Genomic DNA, 12,538 nt, shown 5'->3' with positions numbered 1-12,538 from the left:
CGCCACCCCTTTGACGTTCCGGCCACGAGATACCCACGCGTCCTAAAATTCACGCCCAGTTGAAACGATAGCAATAGACAGAATCGATTTTTAATCAGACCGATTCATCGAGGATACGAATTCTTTTATTTTTTACAGTAGCCGGCTTTTCGCAAAAAAGCTCATCGTATGAATATATTAATATTTATCGTTTTCAATAATTGTTTAACGACTTTTTTTTATGATACCATTTAAAAAAAATTGCTCTCAAATTTACACAATAATCTGTTATTAAAATAATCGTGTTTGATACCTCCCGTTTTATACGTATATGTTTCTATAAAATATTAATAACTTAATTATCGCTTAATTATCGATCGATTTAGGTAATTCATTTAGAAAACACGTTTTACCGTATAAAACGTTTCCGTTAAATTTTTATCCCGTTATGAGAAATATTACGCGCATACATCTATCTTTACTCGATGTTCACATATTCTATTTAATGTCCGCGCTAATCTACATGTGTGAGAAATACACGCCGAGAGATATTGCATTCAAACATTTCGCGGACTGTTGCCTCGCCTATGATAATCGAATTATTTAATTGATCGAGCATATACAATTACACGCTGTAATTAATTTAGTTGACTAATTAATTTAGTAATATCTTTAAAGGTTCGGCACACAATAGCTAGCTTGCTACACGTTGCACATTAGTTTCTGTTCTAGTTCATCGCTATATATCTGGAATGAATCTAACAGTCTATTCCTAGATATTAAATAACTTTGTATTGTGCATTTGTTGCTATTATCTTCGCTAATTAATTAATAACATCCTGCGCATCGCGAAAGCGAGCAGGCAAAAGCGATCGATCGATTGCCGAATAATAGATTTATCGCGCTTCTGTTAATGTTTAATTATAATTTAATTCGATTTTAGACACTTTAGACATATATTTAGTTTTTATTTCCAAAAGGGCTCATTAATCATTGGATTAAAAAGCACAGATTAAATTTCTCCGCGCGCATCTATAAATTTAATTTTCTATCCATGTTACTCTTGAAAATTTCATATATCAGCTCTGCAAACATTATTCCATTATTTATTATTATTTCATTATTATTATTATTATTATTTATAATCGTTAATTGGTCTACAAAATTGCCTTTATACTGATAAAATAGAATATCCGACTCATTATGGTGGCAATGAAATCACGGCAAATGAGTTTGCCAGACTTAACCGACGTATGAATTGCCAATTTGCGACAGGAAATCCGGTCCTTAGCGTAAACGTAAGCCGGCGGACACATGACACGCGCGCGTAAACGCTATAGATGTGTAACGCTAGCGCGTCCCTGTAATTTCCGACGGTAAGGCACGTGCGCGCGCGTTATCTCCTCGGTATTGAATGGTGACATTTCGTGGCAAGGACGGTCGGGAGCTAAGAGGATTGCGGGACACCATCAACCCCTCCTGACTGTCATAAGCACCCCGTCTTGCCCGCTACTGCCTAACCGCCATAAACGTATTATTAATAGAGACACTCTATATAATGCGCGCACACACATACACACACATAAACATATATGGAAAGCTCGTCCGATTGCCAGACACGCGATACGCTGTCATATTTTTATTGCAAGTTTTCAATTGAAAATGTTTATTATTAATTATTTGGAAATTAATCCTTTTCTAGCTAAATAATAAAGTTTAATTTTTTGATAAACTTTTAGCAAGTTTTTTTTTAACAGAATTTTCATTTTTAGATTTCATCATATTTTAGTGATATATCGTAACAACAATTGATCGATCCTTAGAGATAAACATAGAGCGTTGAAGCGTTTATCACTTTAGAAACAATGAACGGTAAAACGGCATTAGTCGGTTGTTACCGCGCTATCGTATTGAGTATCTGTTGTTGAAAACATCTCGCTGCAAAGCCAAAGTCTGGAAGAGATGAGTGGCTCCCACAGCCAACATCTCTCAAGCGAGCGGGGCACGACTCAGTTGAACAGGTGCTTCAGTGTTAGATGTTAGATACGGTAAGAAGAAACTATTTACGAGTACACACTTTAGTAACCGAAGTAATAGCGTACGAACAAGAGACTTTACTACAACATGTTATTCGTACATTTTCATTAGCGACCATATATGCTCGTCTGACTAAAAGTGAACTGCACACAGATATTACAAAATTGACACAAATAAATTTCATTAGCCTGATATTATATTCGTTAAACTTCAAATTATATTTACCTAAAATGTAAATGTAAAAAATAATATAAATAGAATAATAAATGTAAATTGTATAAAATTGAATGTAATATATTAAATATAAATATATAAATAATTAATGTATTAAATATAAATATTAATACATATATACCACGTAATATAAATTTAAAAATAAGATGCAGTTTTTCTGTTTTTTTTAACTCTCTCCAATTAATTTTACTCTGAAAATGACACATTAATTTAAATGATAAACTCAGTATTTCAAACATTGTTTTCCATTTCACCATATATTAATAAATATCTACATATATAAATAATCAATATCTATATATAACTTTATATATCTATGTATAATATTAATAAATTTAAGATGTAAAACAAATTTACTTTTTCGTTTCGTATCATTCTTACTAACAATGACTCGTGATTTTGTATTGCATATGATTCGTGAACTTATATTGTACAACGTTGCATCTTTTCTGCCGAGCAGTCATCTTCTTGTTAGTTATCGAGGTATGTCGTCTATGCATCAAATCGATGCATAACTTTTAGAAGCGTGATATCGAGCGTAAGATATGACCTAATTTTGTTACAGTATACATGCGGCCATCAAAAGTTGCCGATGTACATAGAATAGGAAAGCTTCGACAGGAAAGCGGAAACGCCGTATCCCGTGAGAATCGTATAGAAAAAAAGAAGATAGAAGGAGAAAGGAGAGGAGGAGGAAGAGGAGAAAGTTACTGTCCACCCAACAGTCTTTTACTCTCTTCTTCAAATCTCTGCACTCTCTTCTTCAAATCTCTTTTTACGCGATAACGACCTTCGTGCTGATGTCAAAAGTCGGAAGAGTTCCAAAGAAGCTTTGTCTATTTTTTTTATCTCAGCCATATCCTCGTCTCCGTTTGCTTCTTCTCTGGAATAATAATCTTTTTCGCCAGACTACGGCTTGAATTTTTAAACTCCTTAACCTTGTATTTATTCTTATAAAAAAATGTATCATATATTTTTATTTAGTCGTATTATTGTAATTGTGTATTTTACATGGAACAAGCAAATGATTTTAGAAGAGATTACCTATCAAAAAAATCATATTCTAGATTATTAAATAGTTGAGTATCGAGATACAGAATAATATATGCTTGATAAAAAGAAAGAAATGTAAATAAATGGCGGATGTGAATATAGGTAATCCTGTGTACGATCGAATCAAGAACAACATTCCGGAACCGGCACAAAGCTGCCATCCCGATACCTCATGAATGACACTATATCGTATCATGAGATTTCGCCCGGCGCTCTTTATATCGCGCGAGATAACACGAGCCCCGGGGGCTGAGCGGCGTTATCGCGACGTTACGTTCGCGCGAGCTAGATGTGTAATACGGGCGAAATCTATTTGCCGAGCGAGCGAAATATGACACACGACGGACTGCTCATCGCGAACTCCACCTTCGGTTTTCGTTCGGCCGATTGCGAGCCCCCGCCGGGTTACTTACCACCGTCGGCGCTGACCGAGTAAAAGAAACTGGGGAAAGTACGCGGACTGAACGAGAGCTTGCGACAATCGCTGCGAAATAACATTTCGCATCTTTCGCACGAGGTCCTCGGGAGAAAGATAAAAAGGAAGATAGCGCTGAAATGAAGACTGCCGGAAAATTTAGCGCTTTTTCTCTTTTTTTTTCCTTCATTTTTTATTTATTTTTTATTTTCTTTTTTATTCATATCTTTTTATGCTTTCTTTCTTTTAAAATAATTATAAAATAATTATCTGTTTCTTGAAGGAGTAAAACACTACATATATTTTACTTTTTACTATGAATATTTGATTAAAGATATGGCTCTATGAAAAGTTGGTATTTTAAATAATAGTAAGGAAAAAAGTACTTTTATATAAGAAACAAGTTTATTTTAACCTTATATTATATTCTCTAGGATAGGATCTCCAAACTGGTTTTTCTTAGACTTTTAGAGCTTTAAATCCACTGCAACTTGTTTTTGCGAGCTCGTCGAAGAACGACGGCAGGATGTAAGCGATGCAGCAGCAGCAGCAGCAGCAGCAGCAGCAGCATGCATCGTTATATAAGAGTTCCTTTTTTTCCTTCTCTCTTTCTCCTTCGCTACCACAAAATCCACGAGCGGGAATTGAATATCGGAATCGTGCACTGAAGGCGCGGGAGCTTATAGCTACACCTGGCCGCGGAAAGCGCCATTGATATGGTATTTCGGCGACTGCAGTAGTGATGCGGAATGGGGGAATTGCGGTCTATGATAAGCAAAGAGATGGGTAAAAACGGAAATCTGTTTCCGATATGCGCGCGGCTGGCATTAAAATGCAATCTCATCACCGGTTAACTTTTTTACATTCTAACCCGCAGCGACGGCCCTTTTCTTTCCGCCATTCTCCTCCCCCCAGTCCGATCCTCCGAGGGCTGCCGTGATCCGCCTATCCTACAGGCGCACAATTTTATCTCATAGCGTATTCGCTCCCGAGATTAGCTGCCAATCTGTCGCGAACGCCGCTGAAGAGAAGAAAAATTTTCTCGCTTTTCTTTCGCGGACGCGCGAGAGCGAGAGATCGATCGGGTATCGAAAAGAGTTCCCTACCGAATTACCGATGCACTTTGTTGTCCCAGAATAAATTTTGCCCCTGCATTCCATTCACTTCGTGCAGCCCTCTCCTGATTCACATGTGTGTTTTATAAAAAGTACATATATATATATATATATATATATTATCGGCCGTGGCGCGCCTGTTTGCAACGTGCATTGCAACTTGTCAAAGTTTAGTACGAAATATGCTTGGCAATTTGGATGTCATTCGATTTTTGACAGACATTTCTTACGGGTGAGGAAAAGAGTTGAGTGAAAAAGAGCAGATTTTTCGATTTCTAGAAGGCTTCTAATCGTGTTAAACATTCCTTTCTCACGAGTATAAAAATTGATTTCCAACTGCCAAATTGTTATTAGATATTAACAATAATAAATTTTGTAAACAAATTACAAGAATTATTTAATTTTATTAATTTAAGTTTTAAATAGCTCCGTCCAAACAATCGGTTCGCAAATGCTCATCGTATCATTGTGAGCTTGCGCGAATAGCGTAAATAGCATGGGTAATTAATTTGTGCAAAAGCGCGCAAACGATTTCTTTACTACCACACACATTACTGCGCGAATATAAATTCACCGTTTAATTCGCGCAAAATTCAACTGTATGCTATTCAAAGCGTGGGCCGCGTATCCCAGGCAAGGGATCCGCAGGCGTAGACTTCAAACAACTGTACAGCCAAAGTAGCGGCGCCCCGTAATTTCGAAAGCAATTAATGTGGCTCGACTTGGCCCGACGTGACGGCCGTAAAAGTGCGATACTTGGTCTGCGCCACCCCTAAGTTTGTGCATCCTATAGCGGAGGCTGCATTTATTTCACGAATGTGCGAGGAACAGCGCACTCGCGGAGATATGTATGTTGGAATTTCACGAAAGTGGCCTCTCCACATTGCCGTGATTTAATCGTCCTCCGCGTTTTGTTACTCCAACTCGAATTTCGAGTTGAACTAAAGAGTTACTCGATAGTAAAAGCATAAAAAAAAAAAAAGAGAGAAAACGAGGTAAATGACGTATTTTTAGTGATGGATTTACAAGGAATAACAGAAGAGAGTGCATATTTTACTTTTGTAAGTAAATACATTCTGTTGCGTCTGCAGCGTATAATGGAAAACTCAAATTTCCGAAAATTAAAAGACTCTCGGATGTGTAAACGAGCATTTCACGGTGCAAAGCAAAAACCTCTCTCTCTCTCTCTCTCTCTTTTTTTCTTTCTTTTGTCCCTTTTCACTATTTTGCCTCTTCGTCAAAAGTCCGACACCTGACTCGCTAAGCGATTTCCGGGACTCTACTAACAATTTACGTCAAATTCGCGAGGCTGACGCAAGGCGCTCGCCCTGCGGCACTGTTTTAATCCCTACGATAACCATGCGCTTGTTTATTTACCGGCTGGTGTATAACTGAACGAGCGACGAGCGACGAGCGACGCCAACGACGACTACCGACTGACGGGTAGGCGAGAAGGGTAGGAGGGACGTGCAGGGGAGGAAAACGTCGGCCCTTTTTTTCCGGTCTACACGCATCCACCCCCCGGGGACGCCTCGATGGACACGTCGAGCGTGCTGTACCCGGCGCGGTCGTCCTCGCCAATAGTTTAACAGATTCATGGCCGCATTTGCAATGCATGGAAAAACGACGCGACGCGACGCGACGTTCGTTCAATTCGAGCCGCGTGTTTGGCCCGGCCAGATATTGAATTCTACGCGGTCGTTTGGCCGGGCGTCACGCCGCGTCGCATCGTGTTGGATCGCGAGAACGGAACAGTATGTGGCCCGATTTAACTTTTAAAACATTAAGCACCACCGCTTGTGTGTTGCGCTGCTGCTTCTGTTTGTGCCGCTTCTCTTGGGCGACGCGCGACGTAACGAACTGGCGTTATTTAGCCGTTGGGAAACGCGTACGTCCCGATTGTTATGTACATATTCGACGAATGAAAAATACACAACATCGCGGACGCGTATAGTTGAACGTTTTGCGTCACTTCTGCCTGAAAGTGACGTTTCCCTTCGCGGCGCGCTCGACTTATTTCGATATTCGTCCGGTGACTCGCGCGTTTTGCACCAATTTAACAATTACGGAAATAACGCTTAGTAAACACGTTCGTCAAATTTAAATTTGATAATTGCATCGCAAGCCATACTGCAAGTTGACGCGAGTTATATGTGCAATTAAATTAAATTTAAAAATTTAACTTTTTATTTGCTTACAAAAATTTAACTGCGTGGACTATTTAGCTTCTAGCTATTTTCAATGTTTCTCATGTTGTCGCCGAGCTTGTAAACAATTAATTGGTTCATGTGTATAATAACAAATATAAAATATGTTGATAGTTTTTTTTTTTTTTTTTTTTTTTTTTTTAATAAAAGGGCGAGATCGGTCTCGAAAATATATAATTTATCGCTTTGATATATATCCGTGCCAGACGAGAAATGAGCGAAGCATTAAAACCACAACCCTACGTATATTCAACTTGTGCACCCAATCAACCGAGATAACTTATACCTCATGAGAACCATCCTTCAAAGCACTCGGCCAGTACCGACAGCGGCTCAAAACTGGCAGTTTACCCTGGTATGAAACTTGCGGCGTTCTTTGATAACGAAAGAATCGATTCTGGAATACATGAAAGAGAGAGAGAGAGAGAGAGAGAGATTTTATCATTTTGATTAGAATTTCTATAATAAATTTTTTTGTGTAAATATGTACAATTGTCGCAAGTAAATTAAATTATTATTAATTAATCTCATCTATATCATTAATATTAGTTTCTTTATACATATTTTAATCTCTTGAAATTAATGTTTTTTTTTATTATTTTCTAGAATTAAGATAACGTTTTTTACACAATATGTTTATGTCCGACAATATATTTTAATATGTTCTTTTCTTCTCTATAATCATCCCTTATTCTTCGAAATACGGATTTATAAGAATTGCTTCCTCGGTTGATAACGCGATTTTGGAAATTAAATTCCTCAACAAATACACATCGCAAAAGTCCGTAAACGAAAAATCGAAGTTATAAAGAATCACGTGCCGTGGAATTCGTGCTCTGGCGCTGTCTAAAACGCTGCCGCGCATCTTGAAAACTAGCTGAAAACAGACGCGATATACGCCCAGCACTCAGTAAGCTTTTACAGAACATGAACGTGGGTTTTCCCGAAACAGAAATTATCCGTTATTACCTCTGAACAGAACGGCTTGCATAAAACGCACTCGTGACGATTACCTGAAAAATACGCGAAACAAGAAAAACCTTAAACGGAAAATAAAAATCGAGAGATCTTCGATTGTTCGAAAATCATCATTTTTGCATCACGATTTGTTGAAATGTGCACAATTAAAACTCTCAAGTTTTAATTCCGAGAAGGCAGAACGAATATATCTTTTTATTTGAATTTATACTTATTGTTAAATATTTATTTATACTTGGAAGTTATACTGAAAAATTAAATTACCTCGCGCACATCGCTGAATTTATCTATTTAAAATATCTATAATATTGATAATATCTATAACACTTGATATTATTCGCACACACTTGAAAATTTCCTTTATTATATTCCTTCGATAAAGAGAATTTGCGCGCGAGTCCATGACGTTTTCCAATTAGCCAACAATCAGCGTTAACTTTATTTGAGAACTTCATAACACTCGTAAAGAAAGTCATCAGAATCGCACGCGCTCTTTTTTCTATTCACGAACAACTTTCCATGGTGCAAACGGAATAGAAATTTCGGCTTCACTGCCAGTGCAAACGTTTAAATCAGTTGTTTTTGCTCCAACTATTATTGCGATATTCCCGCACTTCCACAGCTGAAGAATTAAAGCGTGCAATTCGGTACTTTCGTTCTTCAGTTCTTCAAAAGTCTCTCATAAATTATTAATATTTGTCATTCGACAGTTCTTGTAGTAGTTCTTCTTCTTCTTTCAGTAATATTATTCTACGAGAATAGCGTTTGTTAAGTTTTCAGCGCCACTTAATTATCTATATCGAAAAAATTTTAAATCTTCCCTTACAATTAAAGAGACCGACATATTTATTTAATGTACTGAACAATGTACTTGATAAAAATCTTTAACTTTTCTTCTTAATTGCCATTTTTGTCCTCAATTTCGACTAAAAACGATTCTGTAAGCTTTCATAGTGATTGGATATTTTTCTCTTGGTTTTTTTGTTCGAAAAATGCGGGATCATCAATAGCGAGATTGGCTAACGAGGGGCGCGGGCGTCCCGAAAATAGTCGAGCGTGTAAATTGGCTGGCGCGGATAAATTCCGCGGTTTGCTACGATCAGGAAGAGGAAGAGGTGAGGAGTAAAATATGTAAAAACATTTCGTATGAGAACGTTTGCCGGCGGTACAGATAACAGAGCGGAGAGAGCGCGCGGCGTTCGTCGGTAAAATATCGGCGTAAAACCAAATAATACCCGCGATGTTCGATAAAATATCACCTTTTTCGTCGACGCTTCACCAAGCGAATCCCTCCCACCTTCGCTTCCACTTTCCCTCTCTCCGCTTGGTTGCACAATTTCCGTATTTTGCGCCCCGTCACCGAGCAAAAGCCACCATCTACCTACCTATCTACCTATCTATCTATCTGTCCTCGACGAGACCAACTTGTTGAGTAGCGACTTCCCCCGATTCGCTGATAGCAAATTCTGTTATCGCGCCAAGTGAGCTTTTACAAGCCGATCTTGATTCTCCTTTTATTTTTTTTTTTTTTTTTTTTTTTTTTTTTGTTGTGACGTTAACGAGTTCGATTGATCAAAGGAAAGCGAAAGCCTACGATAAGATAACGAAAGAAACCGGTATATTCGGGGCGACGCTACAATAATTTCTCGCCAACTGCTTTTTACGCCTGTAAATTATTAAAGGGAGGAGAACGTTTCCGTTTTAGACGACGTTAATCGAGACCAATGTGATTGTCCAACGAATAATAAAAATAAAAAGAGTAGCCGTTTTAAAAATTGCGGATAGATACGTGTCGTTAAATAATTTCTGAAATTTGCAGAACTCTCTATAGAATCTTTAACTTTCATCATCATAAAGTGGTAATATTCGATTTTACGATCACGTGTATGTTTGAGCCAACACGCATATTCCACAAGTTACACAGAAAAAAAGAATATTATTTTGACAATATCTTTAGTTTCAAAATATAAATCTCGAAATGAGATTATATTGCGTTAAACAAAGAAAATTTGCTTGGATGAAGACATTTTGTATAGTTGAATCAAGAAAAATATATTCTTGTTATTTAAGAATAATTTTCTTGAATGGAGAGGAAAAAATGTTGGATAGAAAATAACACATGTTCAAATCGAAGATTAGAATTTTCTTAGAGTTGAAATAATTACTTTACTTTCTTGAAATGACAATTGTAATATTGAAATAAGATTATAATATTGTTGAAATTTAAGATTTTGAAATTCTTCTAACAAGTAAGAAGATTATAAATTGTTGCGTATATATGAAACCATGATGAACGCGCTCATATAATTATATAAGTTTTGATTTGACACTTACTTTTTTTCTATGCATACATACGTTATTATTTTATATTTCTTTTAGTATACGTTTCTTCATTTCTCTTATTTCATAACATTAAAAATGCAAGATAAACATTTCTTGCAGTGGAATTTTTCTACACGCATAACAAAAAGGTACATTTAATTTTCTCAGATCTTCATCTTGATAGTTTGTGTTACGATAATGGATGCGCATGTTAATTATGATATAACCCGTACTTGCTTCCTTGGCGCGATACGCATCAAGGTACAGGGTAAACTTTTTATTATTATTATTATTCAGCTTTTTCCCGACTTGCCTAATCATGTTATTTATTTTAAACAAGCCGCGTAGTTTAACAAACTACTATCGGAACTACTGCAGAGGTCGGAAAACACTGAATTCGTTAACTACTTCATCCGTGGGCATCGGCCGAGAGCACAGGCAGCATCGAGAAGGTAATTAAGTGTTTCTCGTTAAATGTTACTCATGTCGTTATTTATTACGCGTTGAGTATTCAAGTAGAAAGAGTGAGATATTTGAAATAACAAATTTCCTTTGTATGCTATTTGAACTAAATGCGCGACGCTGCATCGGGAAACATGTAACATAGAGCACAGGCTCTCCAATTAGTTCCTTTATCGTATAGAGAATGCATTCATTGAATGCTCGCAACGATTCTCTATCGGTAATCGTATTACTTATGTCACATCGGATTTGTGCGTTATGATTCCTATTTCGAAGCAATTATTGCGCGATCGTGTATGGCAAAACGTAACACGGCCTCGTTTACGCCTCTCTCATTCGATTTGACTCGATAAATTCTCGCCGGCTCGCAAAAGCCTGTGTGAATTGTGCGACTAACTTACTTACTCTTGATTCGTTGGCAAACGTTTTACATATATCTAAATTTTAATTAAATAGAAAAATTGAAAGTTGCCAATATGCACGATCTCGTTGATATATTATTTTTATACATTGAGTGTCGTTTTATATATATTGAGTCATAAACGTTTATTACGAGATAAGATCTTATCTGGCAAAATTTTGGAATATTGATCAACTAAGCACTTTGCGCTGCCGAAGAAGTTGGCAGATGCTTGTCCAACTATGAACCTGTCGAACGTATTGCATTATTTATATCGTTAAGTGGCAAACTTGATTTCGGCGGTTGCTTCTCTTGCCGTTTCTCGATCATCTCTTAGTTAGTTAGCATTTCTCTGCTCTTTATTACCGAGCTAATTTATTATCTCGATCGCTTCAACAAGCTTAGGAACTTTCAAAACTTTTTGTAACCTTTCGCAATTGAACAATTTTTTCCCCGAAACAAAGGTCACGACAATAAATCGATGCGATAAGGTAATTGCATAAGAAAGAAGAATGAGCTTTGAAACAAAAGTGTAAATGCAACGTTAATAAGTAGGTACACAGCGTGACAGCAACAAATACATTGATCAAGTAAACATGCAGCGGCAAAAGATATACTTGAAATATATTAGAAAAGTTTCCGAAACAGTCACAGGTCTTAATCCCACTTTACTGCTTTGTTTTCTGTATTAAAGTAAGTATAGGCATTTAGCAAGAAAGTTTCTCGAAAGAAAAGTTATAAAAAAATGTCACTCGCGCGGCAAGATAAACCGAATAAAAACGGAAGGAAGAAAAATAACGGATCCAGAGAGCTGCGAAGAGCGCTGACTTCTCACCGCGAAATGGAGATGGGTTGAAAGTCGTAAAACGGGAACAAGAATCTACTAGTCGATGGGAAACGCAAAAACTGCAACGCATCATCTACGAGGAGATTTTCAATTCCATGCATTGCATATATGTATATATATATATAAAGCTTCCTTGTTCGGTTTCGCGCGAAGAAAGCGCGTTTCGGCAAAATAATTGCCGTCTTCGGCTTCTTTGATCGTCTTCCTCTCCACCGTCGTCGTTGAAAGTTTTCATCCCGCGCGCGTCCGAGCGCGTCTTTATTTTCGCCAAATGAGATACGTGAACTCGAGAACGAATGAGCGTTGAAACCGACTCTAACTGCGCTTTTTACGAGCGCAATAATACCTTTATGCGCGACCGGCGCTTTAACTGCAGCGCAGCACGAAATACGTCGCGTAGCTAACGAAACGGAATTAAAGAATCTCGTTTTATGCAAACTCGTTTACTTTGTGACTAATAAATTCCATTTCACGCGTGGAAAGTATTAC

At 37.4% G+C, this 12,538-nt stretch overlaps 1 protein-coding gene across 9 annotated transcripts in view; it reads left to right on the top strand.

The window, feature by feature from the left end:
- Positions 1-12,538, top strand: part of LOC140665025 (uncharacterized) — a 196,793-nt gene that overhangs the window by 141,791 nt on the left and 42,464 nt on the right. For 4 of the 9 annotated variants that reach the window (XR_012046530.1, XR_012046533.1, XR_012046532.1 and 1 more), the window contains exons 4-5: positions 10,509-10,601; positions 10,681-10,792. The exons of 3 other annotated variants lie outside the window; for them this stretch is intronic. The gene's annotated coding sequence lies outside the window, so the exon portion shown is untranslated. The remainder of the gene's footprint in view (positions 1-10,508; positions 10,602-10,680; positions 10,793-12,538) is intronic. 2 more of the 9 variants (XR_012046535.1, XR_012046534.1) reach the window with 1 other exon arrangement.

The sequence above is a fragment of the Anoplolepis gracilipes genome, chromosome 4 (genome assembly GCF_047496725.1).
Source record: "Anoplolepis gracilipes chromosome 4, ASM4749672v1, whole genome shotgun sequence".
Classification (NCBI taxonomy): domain Eukaryota; kingdom Metazoa; phylum Arthropoda; class Insecta; order Hymenoptera; family Formicidae; genus Anoplolepis; species Anoplolepis gracilipes.
Note: the sequence above shows the minus strand (reverse complement) of the source record. Positions and strands in the feature narration are given on the sequence as shown.